A 21,928-nucleotide genomic window follows, 5' to 3' on the forward strand; every position below is an offset into this window, starting at 1 on the left:
GGATAATTACACATTTCTCCAAACAGTATTTTCATGTACACTTATACCATATTTCTAAAGCATCTTTTTATAATTTAACCTCTATGCATTTGTTAGAGAGCCCCTTCTGATAACACCATTAAGCCTTATGAATCTGAGATAGTGCATTGTTTTGCTGTGTTTTTCGAAGTTAATATATATATATATATATATATATATATATATATATATATATATATATATATATATATATATATATAACAAAGTTATTTATATTACAACACACACACTACACTTTGCACATTATATTACATTACACACACAAACACATATATTTTACAAAGTTATTTATATTACAACACGCACACTACACTTTACAAATTATACTACATCACACCCCCCCCCCCCCTTATTTATATTATTTATATTATACACACATGCGTATGTCATAATAATAATCTAAGACGAGAGTGGCTTGAATTATTAATAATTGAAATGAGACAGAATTCCTGCCATAAAATGACATTTTACAATGGATATTCAAATGTGAAATCTGTGAATATAAGACCAACAATTATTAAAATAAACTGTAATATTACTACACAGAACAAGAGATTATGCTATATTCTCGCCAATGTTTGGATAGATTTGGAGATTACACTCGTGATCTATCTATTCAGTTTCCTGCAAGTTATACCCTTCCGTCAGTGTCGTTGGCTTATGATGGCTGATGAGGTATGCTCAGCGTTGTGCTTGCGTCACTCTATCATGAATAATTCAAATAAAATAAAGGTGTTGTGTCACGTTGACACTGCCTGTCGTAACTGTTTGTAATCATTCTCATGACTATTAATGTGATGATGCACACCTTCGTTGTATTGTATTTATTCATGAGATTGTGAACGAGCTCTTACCTAATGGATACGTTGAGCCTACGTCACCTGGCATCTTCAGTTTGGTGCACGCCCGTGATGCGCATCGTATAGTAAATACAGAGACGTGAAAACAAACAGCACAAAACATAGCTACTTTCGGTTTTAATAAACACTGTTAAACATATTACGGTGGGTTGTATACCTTGAAAATAGTTATTTTTTTACTTTATTTAAGTTTGTCATATGTTGCTTCGCGATTAGCGCGACAGTCTGCCATTATATGCAATCAAAATACCGTTGCATTTGGAATCAATACGATTTGATGTTGTTTCAGAGTTATGAATGATTTATCTTCGACTTCGAATTATCCCCCCATGTCTATTAACAGAGAGTTGGCTAAGTGAATGTCCCTAGCCTAACCCATTTCTCATTTTTTTTTTCCTCAGAGATGACATTTGGTAGCATATAATTAAATAATCGATATCAATTATGTAAAAAAATAATTTAAGTCCTTAAAATAAAAATATGAGCACAACTGGCACAACTAATCAAATGACAAAATTTAGAAATTGGATGCAGTTATTATAAACGTCATTATAAACTGAATAATAAATAAGTAAAGATAGATAGATGACAGACAGACCCTTACGAATATAGGCTTACAGTTTTACTATAGAAAAATAATAATAAATTGGTCTTCTGTGGTGGTCGACAGTGCGGTGAGGGTGAGAGTGCGCGCGCCGGGCGGGCTCTCTCTCTCTCTCTCTCTCTCTCTCTCTCTCTCTCTCTCTCTCTCTCTCTCTCTCTCTCTCGGAGGTGTGGAGAATGTTGTCAAGGCTGGATCTGGATTTTCCCTTTGCCTGCAGAGATTAGGCCTATTGTCTGTGATGTGGACAAAGTCCTCCGGCTGGACCTGACATGAAGACCTGATACAGAAGCAGAAACAATCTCTCTCACTGACCTTGATTATGCAGTTGCGCAAATTTACAGGATTTGTTTGTTATTTGTGCTTGTGCAAGATAGCCATACCAGCCAGTAAAGTTCCATGGTTTCCAATGTGCCAGCACGCAAATCACGTGTGTGGTGTGTGTAATGTAGTATAATTTGTAAAGTGTAGTGTGCGTGTTGTAATATAAATAACTTTGTAATATATGTGTTTGTGTGTGTAATGTAATACAATGCGTAAAGTGTAGTGTGTGTGTTGTAATATAAATAACTTTGTTATTTGTTATATATATATGTATTAACTTCGAAAAACACAGCAAAACAATGCACTATCTCAGATTCATAAGGCTTAATGGTGTTATCAGAAGGGGCTCTCTAACAAATGCATAGAGGTTAAATTATAAAAAGATGCTTTAGAAATATGGTAGGCCTATAAGTGTACATGAAAATACTGTTTGGAGAAATGTGTAATTATCCTTACACAATTTCTATTGTGATTGTGAAAATGGTCATGCCTTTCAGGGCTTGATTAGTTATAGTTAACTTAACTGTCTAAATAGGCCCATTTAAAATAATTATTATATAGTTGTATCCTATATTCTGAAAAGACATTGTTCAACATGTATTTTCACATTAAAAACGGCTTTTTACAACCTTAATCTAATTAGGTTCTGTGTTTGAGCAAGAGCACCAAACCAGTAGGTGGTGCTAATGTCTAATAATTTACGTGTTAGCACGCAATTTACGTGTTAACACGTCATTTACGCGTTAACGCGTAATGACGTGTTAACACGTAAATTGCGTGTTTACGCGTAATTTGCGTGTTAACACGTAATTACGTGTTTACACAACAGTTTCACACGTTTTGGCCCTTTTGGCCTTCCATACATTTCTCACGTACGCCGTCGCCACGTCGCCGTAAGGTATACGTTACTACTGTGACGCCGCCGTGACGTCGCCGCCGGTCTGTCGTCTGACGTCTCTATCAATCCCATTCAAAAATAGACACGGACTGACGGCGACGGAAGGGTAGACTGCTCCTTCGCCTTCTTCAGGGTAGACTTAGAAAAGGCATTATCCGCTCGCCATACTAGTGCATTAGCTGCAGCAGAGACCGAATCACCCGGCTCGTCGGGTGATACTGCTCCTCGACTCGCTACAATTTCTAACCCCCGTGCCCAGTCCAGTACCAGTACACCTAGTTCTAGTTGCACAAGACATTCTGAGAGATTGTTGAGAAGGAGCGACAAAGTGTGGTCGACACTTGTAATTTCATTTCCCTTTATTTATTGCCTCACAGCACAACTTTTTCAGATAACTAAAAAAAAAGTTACACATATTACAAACTAATCAAAAAGTGCAGGTTTTCAAGTTTCAAAAGATAATATTGTCAATATGAAATGAATTAGCTAGGAACTAACAACAAATTATCAGAATAATTGTTTTTTTAAAACAAAAAATCAAACAGAATATAGATACATTTTTGTTTAAATCCTTGGTGCAAATTAGAGCAGCTTTCAAAGACAACATAAACTAAATGAAATGCTAAGCTATTAGCAGTGTCAAGCCAGATGTTAATTATTTTGTTTAGAATCAGACCAGAATCAGGTGTGTGTGTGGGGGGGGGGGGATTTTTGACTGCTAGGTTATATTCTGTGTGTGAAGTCTTATTTTATTTTATCTCTTTGTTTTTTTTTCCCCTCTTATGGTATAACGCTGGAGTTCTCGGTAAATTTTTCATCATACCCCAGCAAACATTTGAACGTTTAATGACCGTTGAAAAGACGTCCGTCCGAGACGTCCCGTCATGGTTGAAAAATAGTTCCAAAATGGAAGTTGAACCGACGTCTTTTCTGGCCGTGAATTCCACGTCTTTTCTGGCCGTGAATTCCACGTCTCTTCTGCGCGTCCCTGGACGTCTAAATGCGTCGTCATATGTGTTTAAATGTGTTGCTGCATAATTTAAGTGTATAAGCCTGCATATAAAATAATCACACACCTATTGTGTAACATCGTGAAAGACAATCAAGTCTTGAGGTTTAGCATCTTGACAAAGGTTCTAAAAAGGTCCAAAATTGGTCCAGTCAGACCTGAACGTCAATAAAACGTTTTAATCACGTGTACATCAAAAACAATAACACATTATTTGTGGACATAAGCAAAAAAGAAGCATGTTCTGATTAAGCACAACATTTTATTGATCTTGAACAGCCAAAATTTCTCTTTATTTTTTTCAATGTTTAACATTTCGTGAGCTTAGAATTATAAGGTTCTATCTCCACTTTTTGAGTTTTTGACAATCTGATTCATTAGGTGTTTATTAATGCCTGTGTGGTGTTATTTTTGTAAAAAAAATATTTTGTTAGTAGTTATTAATAAAATAAAAGGTTCCATCTCACAAAACATAAACCGAGTTTAAAAACTTTGATCCTCAATAAACTACAATAAACGGAGATAGAACCTTATAATTCTAAGCTCTCGATTTGTTAACCAAACTAAATACCAATAGCAAAATACTGAATTATTATATAAAGATAGTTCACCCAAAAATGAAAATTATGTAATTTACTCACCAAATTCCAAACCTGTATGAGTTTCTTTCTTCTGCTGAACACAAAAGAAGATATTTTGAAGAATGTTTGTAACCAAGCAAATAGAGCATCCACTGACTACCATTATTGGAGAAAAAATAATTATTAATGGGAAGCGACATCTGCTTGGTTACAAAAATTCTTCTAAATATCTTTGTGTTTAGCATAGAAAGGTATACAGGTTTGAAACATGAGGTTGAGTAAATGATGACAATCCCTTAAACACATTGTTTGGCTCATTTTTTGTATCCACCACCCCCAGCTCTTCCTGGAGCGTGTTTCAGGTGTTCTGCCATTGCTGCATCAATTTCAGAGTCTGTAGCATGTGGGCTCCACCTCTTCACAGCATCTAAGGGAAGAGAATATATTTCTTTTTAAAATAAATGAAAATTAAAAATTTGAGGTAAATGACATGCACTTATTTTCAAAATATTTTTATGGTCTTCAGCTAAATAAAAAACAGCATTTGTCCCCTGCCTCTTCAATACCACTGTGGTGCCCTTGAGAAAGACCCTTAACTAGGTGTGTAACAGTGAGAAAATGAACAGGACATTTCTGATAAAGACAGGTGGGCTGTGATGTCCCCTGAATAGACATGTTTAGCAATTCTAAAATTACAAAATATTTTTAAAGCAGTTACTGAAAACATACATGTTCAAATCCAGCTAATTTCATTCTACTTCAGATAATTTACTTTCTGAAAGAAACTCTCAAAAGGCTACATTAATAATTTACAGTAATAACTTTGACTGTATCATTAAACATACTTTATACTATGGTATACCGTTGTATAAGTTCAAAGTAACTTTTAGCCTACTAGCTAATTTTAGCCAAACTCAGTTAGCCAATTTCAGTTGACAATGTGGGCATCATTTCTTTCGGTTCATTCATGTCAAACAAGTAAAACTCTAGCACGTTAATCTAATAATACAAAATGTACGTACCCAACAGTAGATTTCTAATAATATGGGCCTCAATTCCTCCTCTCTCCGTGGTTGTTCAAACTTAAGTGTTCCGGAGTGAGTCTATGGGGAAAACGCGTTAACATCTCGTGAGATAATCTAACCTATCGCGGGATTTGGTAATGTCGGGAGATCTTTTGTTACATCTTGGCAGCACAGTTTTGGCAATTACATCCAACTCAGACATAAATGGTGACCAGATATATTTCTGTTTTACATGTATATGCATACATTCCATAAAATAAAAAAAACACTAAAAAAAACACACAACGTATCAGGTAGGCTACAGGTTGAAATAATGACTAGAATGCAGAGGCTTTGCATTCACTTAACCACACTAGGAACTGTGTGATTATAATTTATTTAAACAAGATAAAGTAAATATATTTACTTTGTATACAATTCGTGTATTTCATAAAGATAATTCCTGTTTTTTTTCTGTCTTGCTTGACTAGACGTGTAAAAGACATCAGTGGACGTCTATTCACAGCCTTGACGTGTAAAGGACGTCAGTGGACGTCTTCACAACCTCTTAAAAACTACTTGGGCCATTAAATTAATTTTTGCAGTATTAACCATGCAAGGATTAAGCACAGCTTTTGCATATTTCACAAGGATTCCATGATGGAGGGTCATGATGGACTATAAATGCACGTGTAAAAGACGTCGCCAGGTGACGTCCTCTCACCCGATACACTATATTGAACTACACGTAGCTAAAAGTCAAAATAACAATTATACATGCAACCCCAGAGAACTGTAGACATGTACAAATGTATCTGAATGCATTTTTAGGAAATGTTCTGTGTTACATATTTTTACCGATTTATGCCGTCATACCGCGACTATTTTTGGCCAGGGACACGACGTTGCCGTCGGACCAATGTTTGCTGGGACGGAACATTAATGTTCTCCGCTGCCCGGTCGGCTCCTGCAGCCCAGACATCCACATGTGTACCGCTTGCTAATTCACAAGTGCTGTCGGTAACAGTGGGAAGTCTGGGAACATGGCTCTGTTCCCACAATGATTGGTTCGGCACAGCGCTACTAAATTCCGATTGGCTATTCTTATGTCTATTTAAAAAAAATTGGACAAATGAGTTCTATGCAATAGTCTCATATTTCTATTGAGAAAATGTTATTTCGCGATAGATATCGTTATAGTTTTATCGCCTAGCCCTAAGATAGATATATGAATAGATGAACTGATATGATGATAGTATAGTTAGTATAGATTCCTATGCATTTTAGGGGTTTGGGGGGATTTGACACCCCAAAAATGACTTGCCCCCCCCCCCCCCTGATATTCTACCTGCACCCCCTAGTGGGCACCCCTGGTGCGTGTGCGTGTGCGTGTGTGTGGTAGTCGTATACGAGGGGCTGCTGCTTTTACTTTCGTTTTGTCATTTGCGTATTAAAGTGGAATGAGTGGCCGACAGCAAGTGGAATGAGTGGTCGACAGCAAGTGGAATGAGTGGCCGACAGCAAGTAGAATGTGTGGCCGACTAAAAAAATTATTTTAACTATAAGCAACCCAATTTGTCTAGATCTGTATTATTTCCTTTGTATAATGAGCTTAAATATTGCTGCGCAGTCGTGTGATTTAGTCTGCTTGATTAACATTATTACAATGTATTCCTATTTAACTCTGATATGTAGCCTATATATATATATAAGGTCCTCGAGTCGAATATGTTCGAATATTTCACCAGCATCAGCCTTTTCACAGTTTGTATCACTCCGCTTGTCTGTGTTTGCGCAACTTGCATCATTAAGCCAGTAGGTGGTGACAAGTGACTTTATGAGTGAACAATTGAAATTTAATTGAACTGATTTAATAGTGCCAAAAACACTGATTAACTCAAGAAAGAAACAAGTTGCTGAAACCAATCTTTAATGCTAAAAAGTTTACATCTATGCAAAATAATCCTTGAAAGATTTCTCATTTAAGGCCATTCCTGTTTGGAATATGTGATTGTTGTATTGTCAACTATAAGCAGAAACATTTTGCATTTCCATTTTCTACTGTGTGGATCATTCATTTCAACATTTATCTCATTCTCATGTTTAAGAATCTGTTATCTTGACAAATAATTTATGCTACTGCCCACTGACATGCTTTTAAAGCTATTGTTATCAGAAAATGTCGGCCTTCAAACACCTTAAAATGCACATATGTAGGTCCGAGAAATCAAAATTTTCTCGGGGGAGCATGCCCCCGAACCCCCCTAACTCTCGCCTTGGGCACCAAATAACCTAGAGCCGGCCCTGGATCCACTGATCTATCTACGACTTTCCCGAACTCTGAACTTTCCCGTGATCGTTATGGCAACGTAGAACAAGCCGGTAACGAACTTCCGGTTTACGTTAGCCCGAAGATACCGCTATCAGAGAGCCTCAACAAGCCCAAACAACTTGGTTGGATAATGAGTAGAGCTTAGATCGGGCCCAAAAAATCAAGCCCGACCCTACCTGAGCCCGTTGTGTCCGAGCCCGGCCCGACACATTAACTGTAATTATGAGCCCGAGCCCAATTTAGACCCAATCATTTTTAATACGTGGGCCGTTATAACCAGGGGCGACGCCAGATATTTTTTTTACGTGTGTTGAGGGGGTGCTAAATATATAATATATAAATACTTTTAATAAATGAGCAAAAATTGGACACTTAATATTTAATATTCAATTATTTTAATGATCACAATTAAAGTATTAATTTTATTAAATTGAACAAGCACAACATTCGGCATTCAATTAAATATTATTAAAGATTTATTATTAAATATTAATAATAATTATTATTAATAATGTTATTTCAACACCATATATCTCGTTATTTCGACATCATATGTCGAGTGTGCGTGCAACAAGCAAGATGTGCATTTGTAAATCCGGTAACACGCGTGCATTGATTTTTATTAATAAACTGGTGTTTAATGTCAGTGTCTGCTGCAAAGATGAAGTTGACGATCGCCATCTCCGTAGTGAACGTGCATAATAGTGAGAAATTATTAATTTTTAGAAATTATTAAAATTATTAATTATTAATTATTAATTTGTTGGAAACGCACTAATTTTCGACTAATCGGAGTCGGGCTTTAACAAAAGCAAAAACTCTTTGCATAAATGTGATCAATAACTCATGGCAAAATATTTGTAGGCTACATTAAGTTTTCATTTTCGCAGGTGAAAGCAATTCATTATTAATCAAGATTTAACAGTTGAAATGACTAATACTATCCCAGCCATTTGGATTAGGCCTTACTTGATTTAATGCAGCAAAAAATATTTTACTGTGTACTAACTAAGATCGTTTATTTTCTTTTTTTCTCATGCTTTTTCATGGTTGCTTTTATAAACAGAACATTTATCTAACAGTGCCTTTTTAAAAGAGACTAGTAAGGCTAAGTAGGCTAAAAATGACCATTATGTAGAATATTTTTGTACTTCACTTTTATTTGTTCCCATGTTCTATTGTGGTGACTGACATTACAATGAACAAATAATGCAATTATTAAAATACAAAAATATAAACTTTATTCTAATAAGTTCTAAAAACATCTAACATGGCCACTTCTAACGGATTTAAATTGTCTGCTACTTTTTGCCAGCCCTCTCTCCTGGCTTTTGCAAACTTTAAGGTGTTTCCTGGCGTTTTGTATTAAACATTAAAATTCTGAATAAACTTCGACTATCTTGCTCTGCTGAGGAGAAAAACTGAGCGCGCTCTTTGGCCACGCTGAACAGCCAATAGCAGCGTTGCTGATCAATGTTTCTACTATCGATATCCTATCCCTTTATAAACAAGCGCATGAACGCGCAATTATCTCAATCCAGCTATATAGGCCTACTAAATAATCATATCCGGCAGGTGTGTTCGAAGAACCTAATTAGCCAGATCATGATTAGCACGATGATATGATCTAGGATGTGTCATTTGATCTAGGATGTTTTAAGCAACGTACGAAGAATGTGCCCGTGCCCCAGTAGAGCTTCACGACAACGCCCCTGGGTGGGGGCTTACTATGATATTAGACTGCATAGCCTATAAAAGATGATGAATTTCAAACCTGAACCAAGCATATTTTTATTTAAAGTTCAACAGTCTGTCTTTAGTCTGCCACACAAAACAACAACTTTAACCTAACTTACCACATAACAAACTTTTTAAATTGTCATGTGTTAAAATGTGTTAGCACTGAAAATATTGCTAAGGCAAAAACAAAAACAATTATAAACAACAGGTTTTTGGAAGCCACTGAGGGATGATGTCCTGGGGGCTGTTCCATAAAAGCCGCTTAGAAAAGCGGGGATTAAACTCCAAAACCGGACTTGAATGAGCCTAACAAATGAGTTGGGGCTAAAGTGGTTCCATAAAAGGTAATTGAAACTCACGCAATCTCACTAATTTGATCCAGGTTTATCTAGTCTAGATAATTGCGTGTGCACGCGTTTCTTAAGCAGCCCTAGAGGTCGATCGTGGATCAAATCGATCCACCATCAAACAGCGTATATTTTGTGCTGTTTTATGCGTTTGTAACATGTTTTTTCCCCCTCAGTGCAAAACTTACATTTTACAGTTATATTCTCCATCTGTAAATGTTCGAAAGTCATGCAAATGTATCCATTTTGCTGCTAATTTTCATATTGAACGAGCGCTGCTGCGCGCATGCGCGCCAAATAGGAGCGCAATAATTCTGACTAAAATATACATTTTGCTTGTGTGGCAGGTGGAATATATATATATAGCTGGGCTTAGACCCAGACAAATAGCAGACTACGCCACGATGGGACTTACACCCAAAGACTTAATGGTTATTCGCTAACAAGGCACTCAGGTTCGTGAAGGGATCAGCCAGAGACAGTGGTCAAATACAAAAATATATTTTATTATTATTAATTTCTCTTTTACTTTTTATAAAAATGTACAACCAATGGAGCCATACACACCAGAGTCACTCCAAAAATTCAAGATTTCACAACAAACATATAGTACGAATTTCACAGCAAATAGAATGTAATTGACACCAAATCAAATAAACACAATATACTCTGGTCACAATGTACACACACACGAGGTGAAGCTAGGGCTGAAACTTACCAGTGGGAGGCTAGTGGCCCGAGCAATGAACATCCATAACACAACACCCCATTCACACGTGATAAATTTCACACACGCACCACAAGGGAAATGATCACATTTGGTGAACGCACCGCCACTGCACACACCAAGGGACCCACCACCACAAGGGGCACTGCTCCCACTGGCGGTCTTCAGCACCTAGACAAAAGACAAACACGTGAAAATCAACCAAAACTACACACAACAATTGCAAAACACTGTTAAACCCAAGATGGTACTAGAGTTAAAGATATGGGTAGCAATTAAATCACAAATCAAAATACAAATTAAACAAACAAAATATCATAGCCCATCCAGCGCAATGGGGCAAAAATGCCCTCTGGCTTAATGATCTTTGGTCGGGGTAGACAAAGCAAAACAAATAAATAATCAACCCAAAATAAATCAGAATAATGCTCTTGTATATCAGCAGCAGACAAAAGCCTCCATACAAGAGTTTAAACAAACAAAACACTGAGCCTATAAAATATAGACCAAAATAATTACAGTTAGTGGTGTCAGTCCATCCAACACTCCACACTTAAACCATGAAACTGGCCATATGATGCTGAATGAAACCAATTCACGGTATAACAGGAGGAACGAGATCACCAGGAAGCTGCCGATTAACGTGAGCGAACCACGGTTCCACTTATTCTAGGTCCCGGGTGAAAACGGCAGCCGCAGTTGTTGACATGAGCATATTATATCCGCAAACAAATCGTGACATTAAAAACGTAAGCAAAGCAGCAGGCGTTCGGCGCTGATGTCGCCCACTGGCCGCTACACCCCGGCTATAAAGCCTTCCCTTTGCTAAACAGCATCCAGTCACGGCCCCAGGCTCTGATCCAATAACCGGGCACAACTTTAGCTGCTAACAGGGCTACTACAGCAACGGGGATTCTATAACGCTAGGATAGAATAGATGACCAAGGCAGACCAAGACAGACATCAGACGGATAGGCCGGTGTGGTGAATAATCGGGTCCGGCTGAAGAAATGGGTCCGGGCTGAGGACCCAAGCAATCCGATTGGTTCAAAGCCCGTTTTATGGGTAATCGCTTTAGTGCCTGGTTACAAATCATACAAAATCACTTTATTATAGAAGACGTTTGTACTACGTTATAACGAATCATTAATGTATTTAATGTATTCTAAAGTATACGTTTCATATACTAGTATTTAACCGAAGCTATAGATTGTGAAATTAAACATTTCTCGTTGGTAGTGTTTTTTAGTTAGCTTAGATAATAGCATAGCATACAGCTAACGTTATCCGATGATCGTGATTCGTGCTATGAGCTTTTCCTGAGCTTATACTGCACTGATACTGCCTTACCATATTCACAGCCATTCGTAATGCAATTATAATTATGTAATTATTTTGTACACTTTTATTTATTAAAATATTCTTAAAATAATGCTTATTTGTGTATATTACTATTTTTCGTATTACCAGTTTAGACATTTAAATAAATTACAGAATGCTAGCTATGTTTTGTGGGTATAAATATTAAATCTAGCCTTGACTAAAGAACAGTATAATAAAATTATGGAATCACAATTTTTAATGTAATTAATCAAACCCCTTAATTCATATAATAATCTTTTATTTGAAAGAAATAACATTTTTAAAGTATGTTTTGTGACAAAGTTATTTGTTATTAAGCAATGGGGCATAAAATGCTTTTTTATTACAAGCATGTCATTTGTGTACTAATGCATATGATTTATGTCAGAATTAATTCTTAATACAGAACATCATACAACACAATAACATTTAATGTAATAAAATGAGAGAACCAAAACTTATATAAAAATTTAATTAAATTACACAATACAATACATAATGAATTCAACTGAATTATGAGATGTAATATATTACATTTTTATTAACACAAAACTACAAGCAAAATGCACATCGTTTTAGGACATTTATAGAGCTTTTTAAAATACACAACAATACAAAGCAGCTTTAAACAAACATACTCTAGCATGTATTTACTTTCCTAAACACTTTTGTGATAGTCCTCTGGCTATACATTGTGGAGATTTAAAAACAATTAATGTTGAGTTAGCTGTGTTAAAATATTTAATGAACTGTAAGGTTAAAGTTTTTTGAGAGCTAATGAGACACAAATAGATGCAGTGTCTTTTGCTGTATGTAAAGTCAGATCTTTAGTTTGAAGTAAATTCATGTTGTATGTGCAGTCAATTCTTTGTGGAACCATCCTAAGGCCTAGATGATGCAGTCAGTCAGTTTCCCCTTTAGATGGTGCGGTCGTGACCTGGTAGGTGAGGAGGCTGGACTAGGTGTCATGGACTGACTTGAGGAACTCTGCAAAAACACACACACAACACGTCACATGCAACTGTACACTTGCAGTCCTTAGTGCTATGGAACATCACTCACTGTTTTTGCTTTGATATGCAAACTCAAAGGTGCAACGCAGCTTCAGACGTAGTTAGCTCGTTGAACCTGGGTGTCATGGATGGACTGGCACGAGGAACTCTGCAAAAACACACACACAACACGTCACATGCAACTGAACACTTGCAGTCCTTAGTGCTGTGGAACATCACTCACTGTTTTTGCTTTGATAAGCAAACTCAAAGGTGAAACATTTATGTCACGTACACTGTGTTGTGTACAACCTTAACAAAAATAAAGTACCTTCATGTTTACATACACATACATACATTAAGGTTATATGCACTACTTTCAAAGTTTGTCACCACAATCAACCTCATTGCACAAATAAATGCAAAGGCATTTGCAAATGAGAAATGTTCCAGAGATATCGCTGCCACCAAAGTCAGTCCACTTTCGCATCCCCAATAGCAGCTGAAATTTTTCACTTTTGCTCTAGAGCCCTGTGCTTTTGGTATGGCACTCGGGGCGGGCCCTGGGGTCACCGTGCCGAATTTGGGGCCCCTGGGACCTTTCTATAAAACTCCTACTAGCCAATTAATGTTAGAGGCTGAAAATGTTAGTTTTAGGGTTAGGGTTAGTGAATATTTTTGCCTTCGCTCTACAGACCGGCGCTTTCGGTATGTCGATCGGGGCGGGCCCAGGGGTCACCGTGCCAAATTTTCTATAAAACTCCCACCCACCCATTAAATGAATGCATTTGCCACAGTGGTTTCGCGAACACCGCTTGGAAAGGGCCGATCGACTAGGGGGAGACATTTTCCATCTCGCCACGGCCCCCTGGAGCGGGCGGAAAAGTTTGGTGTTTAAAAAAGTTTCATTCTCGTTAATTAAACCACCCCTACTGTACTAAGCACACTCGACTGAACACATCACACTCATTTTCAAGTCATTTTAGTGCTTGATGTGCATAAAAAATGCAGTGTCCGTGAAACTCTTATTTTGCATCCTCTGAATAGGTTGGATCTGGGACATTTATGTGTTTTTGCTCTCCCGTCATGTGTGATATCAATTCTCGTTAATTAAACCACCCCCACTGTACTAAGCACGCTCAACTGAACACATCACACTAATTTTCAAGTCATTTCAGTGTTTAATTTGCATAAAAATGAGTGTCCTCGAAACCACTATTTGGCGGCAAAATAGTGGCTTCGCGGACACGGTGGTTTTTAAGCTCAGCTTTCGAAATATTTTGATGAAACCTGTTTATCAGCACTCAGCGGGCTCCCCTGAGTCCGTAGCACCAAGTGTCATCCCAAAATTCCACTGTCCGTGAAACCACTATTTTGCACAGTGTAACAAATGCTACCTGGGATCTCCATATCTCAGCTCTGGAAGGCTCTAGAGCCTCCAATCTTGCACTCCTGTCTGCGCATCAGCACCCTCTATCCGAATCCAAGGTTTCAAGAAGATCCAAGAAACTTTATTTTTCGACCCAAAAAAAACGACAGGGGTAGGCCTTATAGTTTTTTTGGGTCGAAAAATAAAGTTTCTCGGATCTTCTTGAAACCTTGGATTCTGATAGAGGGCGATGAGGCGTAGAGATGAGTGCAAGTCCTGGCTCTCTACACCTCTCCTGAGCTGAGATATGGAGATCCCTTTTTAAATATGTACAAATAACTTTTTAACATATGCTTTTCTGGTAACAGGGCTGACACAATGAGCGTGTCCCTGTCTTTCAGATATTACATGAACTCAAAGAAAAGAAGAGAACACTTGTCTTCTACCATCAACTTCATGAAAGGCAGATGATGCAAGGAGAAGTAGAAAAATCATACTGAGGGACATGCCATTTTCAACATTTCTGCAAGATGCTGTGCACAAAAATGTGATTAAAATCCTTTAAAAACAAAAGAAACAGAAATTAATTTATTCTTATATTATTAGACATATTATGGAAACTAAATTATAAAATATTTTATTTGTTTTATGGTTTATTAAGATTTACAGAGCTTTTTTTTCTAAGGGACACAAAATGGCACGTTTACGTATAATGACCCAACTTTGATAGGACTCATTAGATCAGGGTTCACCAATCTCGGTCCTGGAGGGCCGCTGTCCTGCAGAGTTTAGCTCCAACCATCTCCAACACACCTGTTTGAAAGTTTCTAGTATGCCTAGTGAGACCTTGATTAGCTGGTTCAGGTGTGTTTAATTGGGGTTGGAGCTAAACTCTGCAGGACAGCGGCCCTCCAGGACCGAGATTGGTGAACCCTGCATTAGATATTGCTTGATGCTGCAATATTTTTTTTTACCTACAAGAGTCTCCTAGGATAGAAGGAATGGGTGGATATTCCGGAGCAACTTGGCATTTCTGACTGACCATTTGCCATCTTGGTTTGGAGGGGGAAAAAAATCGAAGCACAACGGCTTGCCACTTGGTTTAAATATATAGGATGATGCACCAGGGTGGGTCCACTGAAGAGGATGATGTGCAACTATGCCATCAAAACCCGTGCAAATTTAAGAATTTTTTTTTTTAATAGCTGTCCACTGTAGTGACCACTATGCATGAAAGGGTTAATCCATATAAAACAGCGATTAATCTTGCAAAGTACGTTTTGGTGTTACTGCTATCATTACGTTAGTAATTCATTAAGTTAACTAAAAAGTGTCGCTATGTTGTGAGAAGGTATTCCTTTGCAGAGATCCCAACCGTAACTAAGCATTTAACAAACAGAAAAAAGTGACATCTCATTACCAGATGTTCTCCAGTCCTAAAAGTAAAACAAAAACACAAACAATCTGTATTTAAAAGATCTTTTAGAAAGTCATGGACTCTTTTGAGCCTTTGTCAGTGATACTCTGAAATACTTCCCATCCCATACATGAAAAAAATACATGCCATGTTGGTGATATCATATCATATATATATATATATATATATATATATATATATATATATATATATATATATATATATATATATATATATATATATATAAATATTCTTACATAGGCTATATAAAATAAAATGACACAACCTTGTCTCTTTTTGTTAAATTTCAGTTTTATTGATCAATAATAGCAATTATGAAAGTATAAGTAGCCATACAAGTCAAGAAATAAAGTAATTAAACGATTCAGTCAAACATAAGTCAGCAGGCTACAACGTTAAAGATAAAAAGCCTAAATAATTTAACGTTATATAAAGTTATGAAACTAAAACTTTGCCCTCAGCCAAAACGATTTGCCAGGGAACAAAATATAGATTAATGATTTCAAAGATCGTCCCACAAGACGAATTATATCTCATGTTTAACCACTCCACTAGACTAGAGAGCAGCAGCAGCTCTAGCCGAGGTAAGGCTGTTCCAAGCGGGATACATGAGCGCTGAGCAACCGGTGATCCCTTGGATCTCACATCTCCGAAAACGTCAGATCAAATTTTTAAATAGGCGCTATCTGTATAAACAAACAACATATTTGAGCTTTAAACAACTACATTATCGACTGAAAAACTCTTAAAACTACATTTCGTGACACAATAACAGTAGTATTTTTAAATTTCGCGGTCTTTCTCCTGCTATTGACGCAACTTGAGATTTTAAATATTAGCTATAGAATATACACGATTTACATATACAATATAAAATTTAATTCAATCTTACCTTGCATATAGCAGCGGGATTTAGCATTCTACATAAAGCTACCACATAATAACACTAAAACAGCTCACGTTAGCTACAAGTTATCGCGAGAACAGATTTAGATCAGGCATACTACTGGCATACTAATGGGGTCCTCAGCCCGGACCCATTTCTTCAGCCGGACCCGATTGTTCATCACACCGGCAGGTAGACAGGACAACAGTCGCATGTCAATGACGTAGCTTGTCTTCTTCTTGCTTTTTTTACGGCGGATCGCAGACAGATATGTGCATTACCGCCACCTATCTAGGAAATGGACCATTGACACAACTATAACCTCTATTTACCCGCACAGAGGCTTCATAGAGTTTCATCCGGCGCTGCGTGTTCAGCTCCTCCGTCTACTCTCAGCCCCCATGACAGGTAGAAGGAGGGAAAAAAAAAAAAAAAAAAAAAAAAAAAAAAACTTATTTAAATGCGCTTATTTAACCCAGTATTTCCCAAATATTCTACCATTAGATTTATTATACTCCTATCTGACTTTAATACATTTTGAATAGTGAACTTAACTCCTATATTATTTAATTCCTCCTTCAACTCTTTCCTTTCAACATTATATCTCCTACAGTGCATTACTACATGCTCAACTGTTTCACTAACTTCACATGCCTCACATAAACCTGTTGGACTCTTACCTATTAAATGCAATGTACTATTCAATCTTGTATGTCCCAATCTTAATCTTGTAATCATATTCTCCTCATACCTACACCTACCTGATACTCTTCCTTTACCCACTATTGGCTCTATTTGATGCATATGTCTACCTTTTATTTCATTATCCCAATATTGCTGCCATATTTTCAGAATATTTTTTTTAATAATTGACTTAATTTCTGATCTACTAAATAAAATCGGTATATCTACTATATGACGTAGCTTGTCAAACGAAAGGTCCCGATTTATATAGGGACTCGACCATCGCGGTTGGCTCAAAGTTAACTGCCCAGAATCACTCACAGCTGCAGCAAATTAAGCGTCACTTAGGGAGGCATGATCCAAACAACTGCATCCTGCTACACTTGGAAAATTAATATGCGATATTTTATAACACTAGAAATATCTTCTAATTATAATAATTTATCTTTAGGATGTTGGATAAGTTGCACTGAACTTCTAGCGAACAGAAGTACTTCAGTGAAGTAGCCTATAATTCAGGGAAGACTAAATATATAGAGATACAAAATATAGTTTTGGGTATAGGACCTATGCTACTTATACTTATTTAGAATGCTGAGAATTACAGCTTTTAATGCAATATTTTTTTGGAGAAAGCAAGAATCCCCAGTTTTAAATGAGTAGATTTAGTTTCTAACTATGGAGAGGATAACATTAAATTAAGAGCAAATGTATACATTTTGAAAAGATATGTGCAACTCTAAAATTAAAGAATATTCCATAAAATAAAGGAATATATATTAGCCTACATTAACTACATTTTTATATAACCCTCCCTCCCTTTTATTTCTAGTTATTTGTTATTTTATTTATTTACTTATTTAATATTGAATATTTGATATTCAAATAATATTACTTGAATAACTATTAGGAATTATGTGTTATTATAAGAGTTTGATATAAATATGTTAATGTTAAATTTTTATTACTATTTATTTATTGTTTTTTGTCTTTTCCCCCTTAAATCATATGTAAAAGTGTCTAACTATGTACTTTTTGGTTATTGTTCTAATCATGTGTGTTTTTAGGCTATGTGTTGGTGGGTATTATCACAAAAGAAAAAAAGTAGAAGGAAAAATAAGGAATATTTATTGGGGGAAAATATGATGTCTTTAAAGGAACTGTCAATTTGTATAATTGTGTTAAATGTGTTTGAATTGAAAGACAATAAAGTACATTATATATATATATATATATATATATACTAAAATATTTGTTATTTGGACATTAGATGTGCCTTATTTAGAATTTTAAACCTGTGTGTATATTTTTATGATAGCAATAACTGTAAAGTGACTATTGTAATGGGGTAAATCAAATATAGGCTAATACTGTCAATTACTAAGCTCAGATTCATCTTACCAGTTAAAATGTATACTCTGCTTTTGTAATTATTTATTTTTAATTTTGTGATTTTAACTTCTGCTTTACAAAGCTTTTTTCAGATTGTGTTCTAATGTTCTTCTAATCATAAACATGTACTACAAGCTGCCAAACAAAACCAGAGAGAAATGTATTCATAAATCTTTAAAACAATCTAATTAAATCTTGGGCACAAAACATTCAGCCAGTAAAAAAAGAAAACCTGTAGTATATATATATATATTGTATTTAGGCCTATCTATCTATCTATCTATCTATCTATCTATCTATCTATCTATATATATATATATATAGGTCTATATTGTCTAATTTATCATTGTAGCCTTATTTAAGTTGATTTTCTGTATACTGTGTATTTATTTTTGGACTAATAGTGGTTAATAAAGTCCAATAATGGTATGAGAGAGTGTCAGTGGTAATATCATTGTGTTCTTGTTGGTCAGTGTTAGAGGATCTGTGTAACAACTGAGGCTTAGCCTGACAGTTAGCCTGCCCTGGACCAGGCTAGTTTCCCAGCATAAGTTGCCAGGGTAACTGAGTTTGAACTATTTTAAGTTTGCTTTATGAAACAGAATCCACCGACAATAAGTCTGACTAACCGAAATAAGCCTGGCTTATACTCTAATCTTGTTTTATGGAACAGCCCCCAGGGAACACAGGCTAAAGCAAGTCACTGATGTCTCTAAAGTAATGTCAAGGCTGACAATGTCTTCTGGTCAAATCAATCAGGCCTTAGTCCAGACTTAAAATCTTCTGGTTGATTGTTGACAGCATTGTCCAACATTACAGTCACATCTGGCCATTGCAGAGCAAATTCCCTCTCTGCAGTTTCCTGGTCCTGTGCACTCTGAAAGGGGTTGGTGCCAAAGTGTGATACTCTTGTCAATGATCCCACCTCTTGCTCATACCAGTCTGCAGCCACGAATGCCTCTGGCAAAAGGTCTGTGGATACGCGTTTTGGGCATCCCTCTCTGGCCAAGTAACTGGGGATTCCCTTTCCTAAAAGAAGTAAAGATAAAAAGGATACATTGCTCAAGCTATACAAATGAATTTCTCAAAATAGTTTTTTTTTTTTTTTAAATAAAATGAATCCCACTTTGTCTAACCACTTTTGAGAAGCTGACCCACAATCTTGCTTCATGCGTATAAAGTTAAAACAAGTACAATCAAGCCCAAAAGACCAATTCATACGCATTTTTATAAAACTGTCGAGGATAAACAACACATTCAAAAGCCGTGGGCTTATTTCCATTGTGGTCCTCTGAGGGGGAACAATCTACAATATCTTAAGGATGACTGTTGTTATTATTATTAGGCAAATTATTCTGTTATTTACTACAACATAACATTTAGGATTTGCATAGTAAAATGTGAATTTGCTTTACCAAAACCACTATGAAAATGTGTTTTAATAAATGTTGCATAAAATTACCTAGGACTTATGTTATATTACAAAGCTCAATGATGGTCTCAGAACTCACTTATGATCTGCATCATGCTTCCCCTAGTGTTTTATTAAACAAGTTTAAAAATATGTTCATCAGAAAACCACTTAAAATAGTATACAAAATGCGTGACATTGTCATTAATAATAGGCATCACACATTTTATAACGCATTTTCAAAATTTAGTTCACAATGAGATGACATGCAATCAGACTCAAATTTTATTGAGACAAACCCCAACACAAACCTGGAATCCTGTGGGCATTCACGCTTGTACAACACGGTCAATTTGGACATTCTGTCCTCCATTTCCAACACCTCCTGATCCACTAGTTGGACCAATGCCACTTTTAAAGGGTACTAGGGTAGTTCACCCTATTGTTGATTTCAGGCCAAATTCTTTCAATAGTGTGATTCTGTCAAACCAAAATATAAAATACTTATTTAGATTCTTTACACAGAGAATACTGTCCAACAAGAGCTGATTTCATTTCAACACTACACAATTGTCACTAACCTTTAGCGTTACATTACGAATATATACAGGCATAAGGAATAAATTAAAAGGGAGACTGACATTAAAATCATTGAAACTTACAAATTACAATCAGGGTGTGTGCATAGTTTGCTCAACTGTACTCACCTTTGTTGATGGTGTTTGCATATAAGGTGGCCTCTCCGTGTTGTGGCGGTGGCTGGCCAATTTCTCTTGCATGTAAAGAGTAAGGTAGAACTCCTTCCCATGGTCCACTCTTACCTGGTCCCACATCCCATACTCCATCACGGCACCTCTGCAAGAAAAGATAATATTCCCAATTCTTTGACAGTAGTATGGAGTCTGTTAGTGTCACCTTTAGCTGAAAAATATATAGTATGTCTTATGTTGTCAGGTAGTGGGGAGGTAATCTGAGTGTTGACTGGCTGCTTAAAAGGCTGTATAGCTGCAACAATTATATGATTAGATGAACCCCAAACTACTTTGATAATCGATTAAACATTTCAGTCCTTCACTAATTTCTGCATCTTAATGCATCTCTCTGCATCTGTTTTTATTATAAATTAGAGTAAACTTTTAAAACTACTTTAAAAATAATGCTAACCTCATAATCCAATTAATTATTTTTATAGATAAAATTGCATTCTTTACATTCACAGATAAGGCCTGAAAATTGGCCAATTTGATTTTAAGGTTTTAAAGGATCTGCATAAACAGTGTTTAAGCAAATCATGAATTGGGATGATTTCCAGAAGCTGGTTCTTATTTTGACAAAGTTATTTTGCTGTTTTTGGGTACATTGAAAAGGTGGTTTAAATTACCTGTAAATGTCACTGTATATGGTGAGGTTGTTCTTCACAGGCATTGTTGATTTTCCAACAATTTTGCTGGAGAAGCCATCGATCGCCAGCACATGAGTCACACCAAACATAACCATTTTTTCATTGTGGTCTATGTGTACTTTGTGACCCACATAGCCTGCATTATATGGAACAGGATCCCTTAAAAACAGACAAAAAACAGACAGAAAATCAGTACATCATTAGAAAACCATACTGAAATCAAAGAAAAAAAGCACACTGGTGTAAAGCTTTAGACATAACCGCCTACTATACTGTAGCAAATACATTTAAACCCTCCTGTAACCTACACTTACAACATAACACCTGAGCAACCACTGTTACTTGATTATCGTACTGATTGAAAACAATACTGCAAGACATTCTACTACCACAATACACTACACTTACTGTTACTATTCATAGTACCAAGGACTACTACTGCTACAGCTGAAGTGAGTACTTGTAATGTTAGTACAATTATCATTACTGATAGAACTATTCAAATACCCTAACCAATTAAACTGTCACAT

The 21,928-nt window shown here is 36.3% G+C and overlaps 1 long non-coding RNA gene across 1 annotated transcript; it reads right to left on the bottom strand.

Moving 5' to 3' along the window:
• Window positions 1–12,068: 12,068 nt before the first annotated feature.
• LOC307174252 lies at window positions 12,069–16,723 on the bottom strand. Its single transcript, XR_013823969.1, has 3 exons — window positions 16,516–16,723; window positions 12,887–12,985; window positions 12,069–12,811 (listed from the first exon to the last, which is right to left on the bottom strand). It is a non-coding gene; the product is annotated as an uncharacterized lncRNA (long non-coding RNA).
• Window positions 16,724–21,928: the final 5,205 nt, after the last annotated feature.

Source organism: Squalius cephalus, assembly GCF_949319135.1.
Source record: "Squalius cephalus genome assembly, chromosome: 16".
In the NCBI taxonomy this organism is placed as follows: domain Eukaryota; kingdom Metazoa; phylum Chordata; class Actinopteri; order Cypriniformes; family Leuciscidae; genus Squalius; species Squalius cephalus.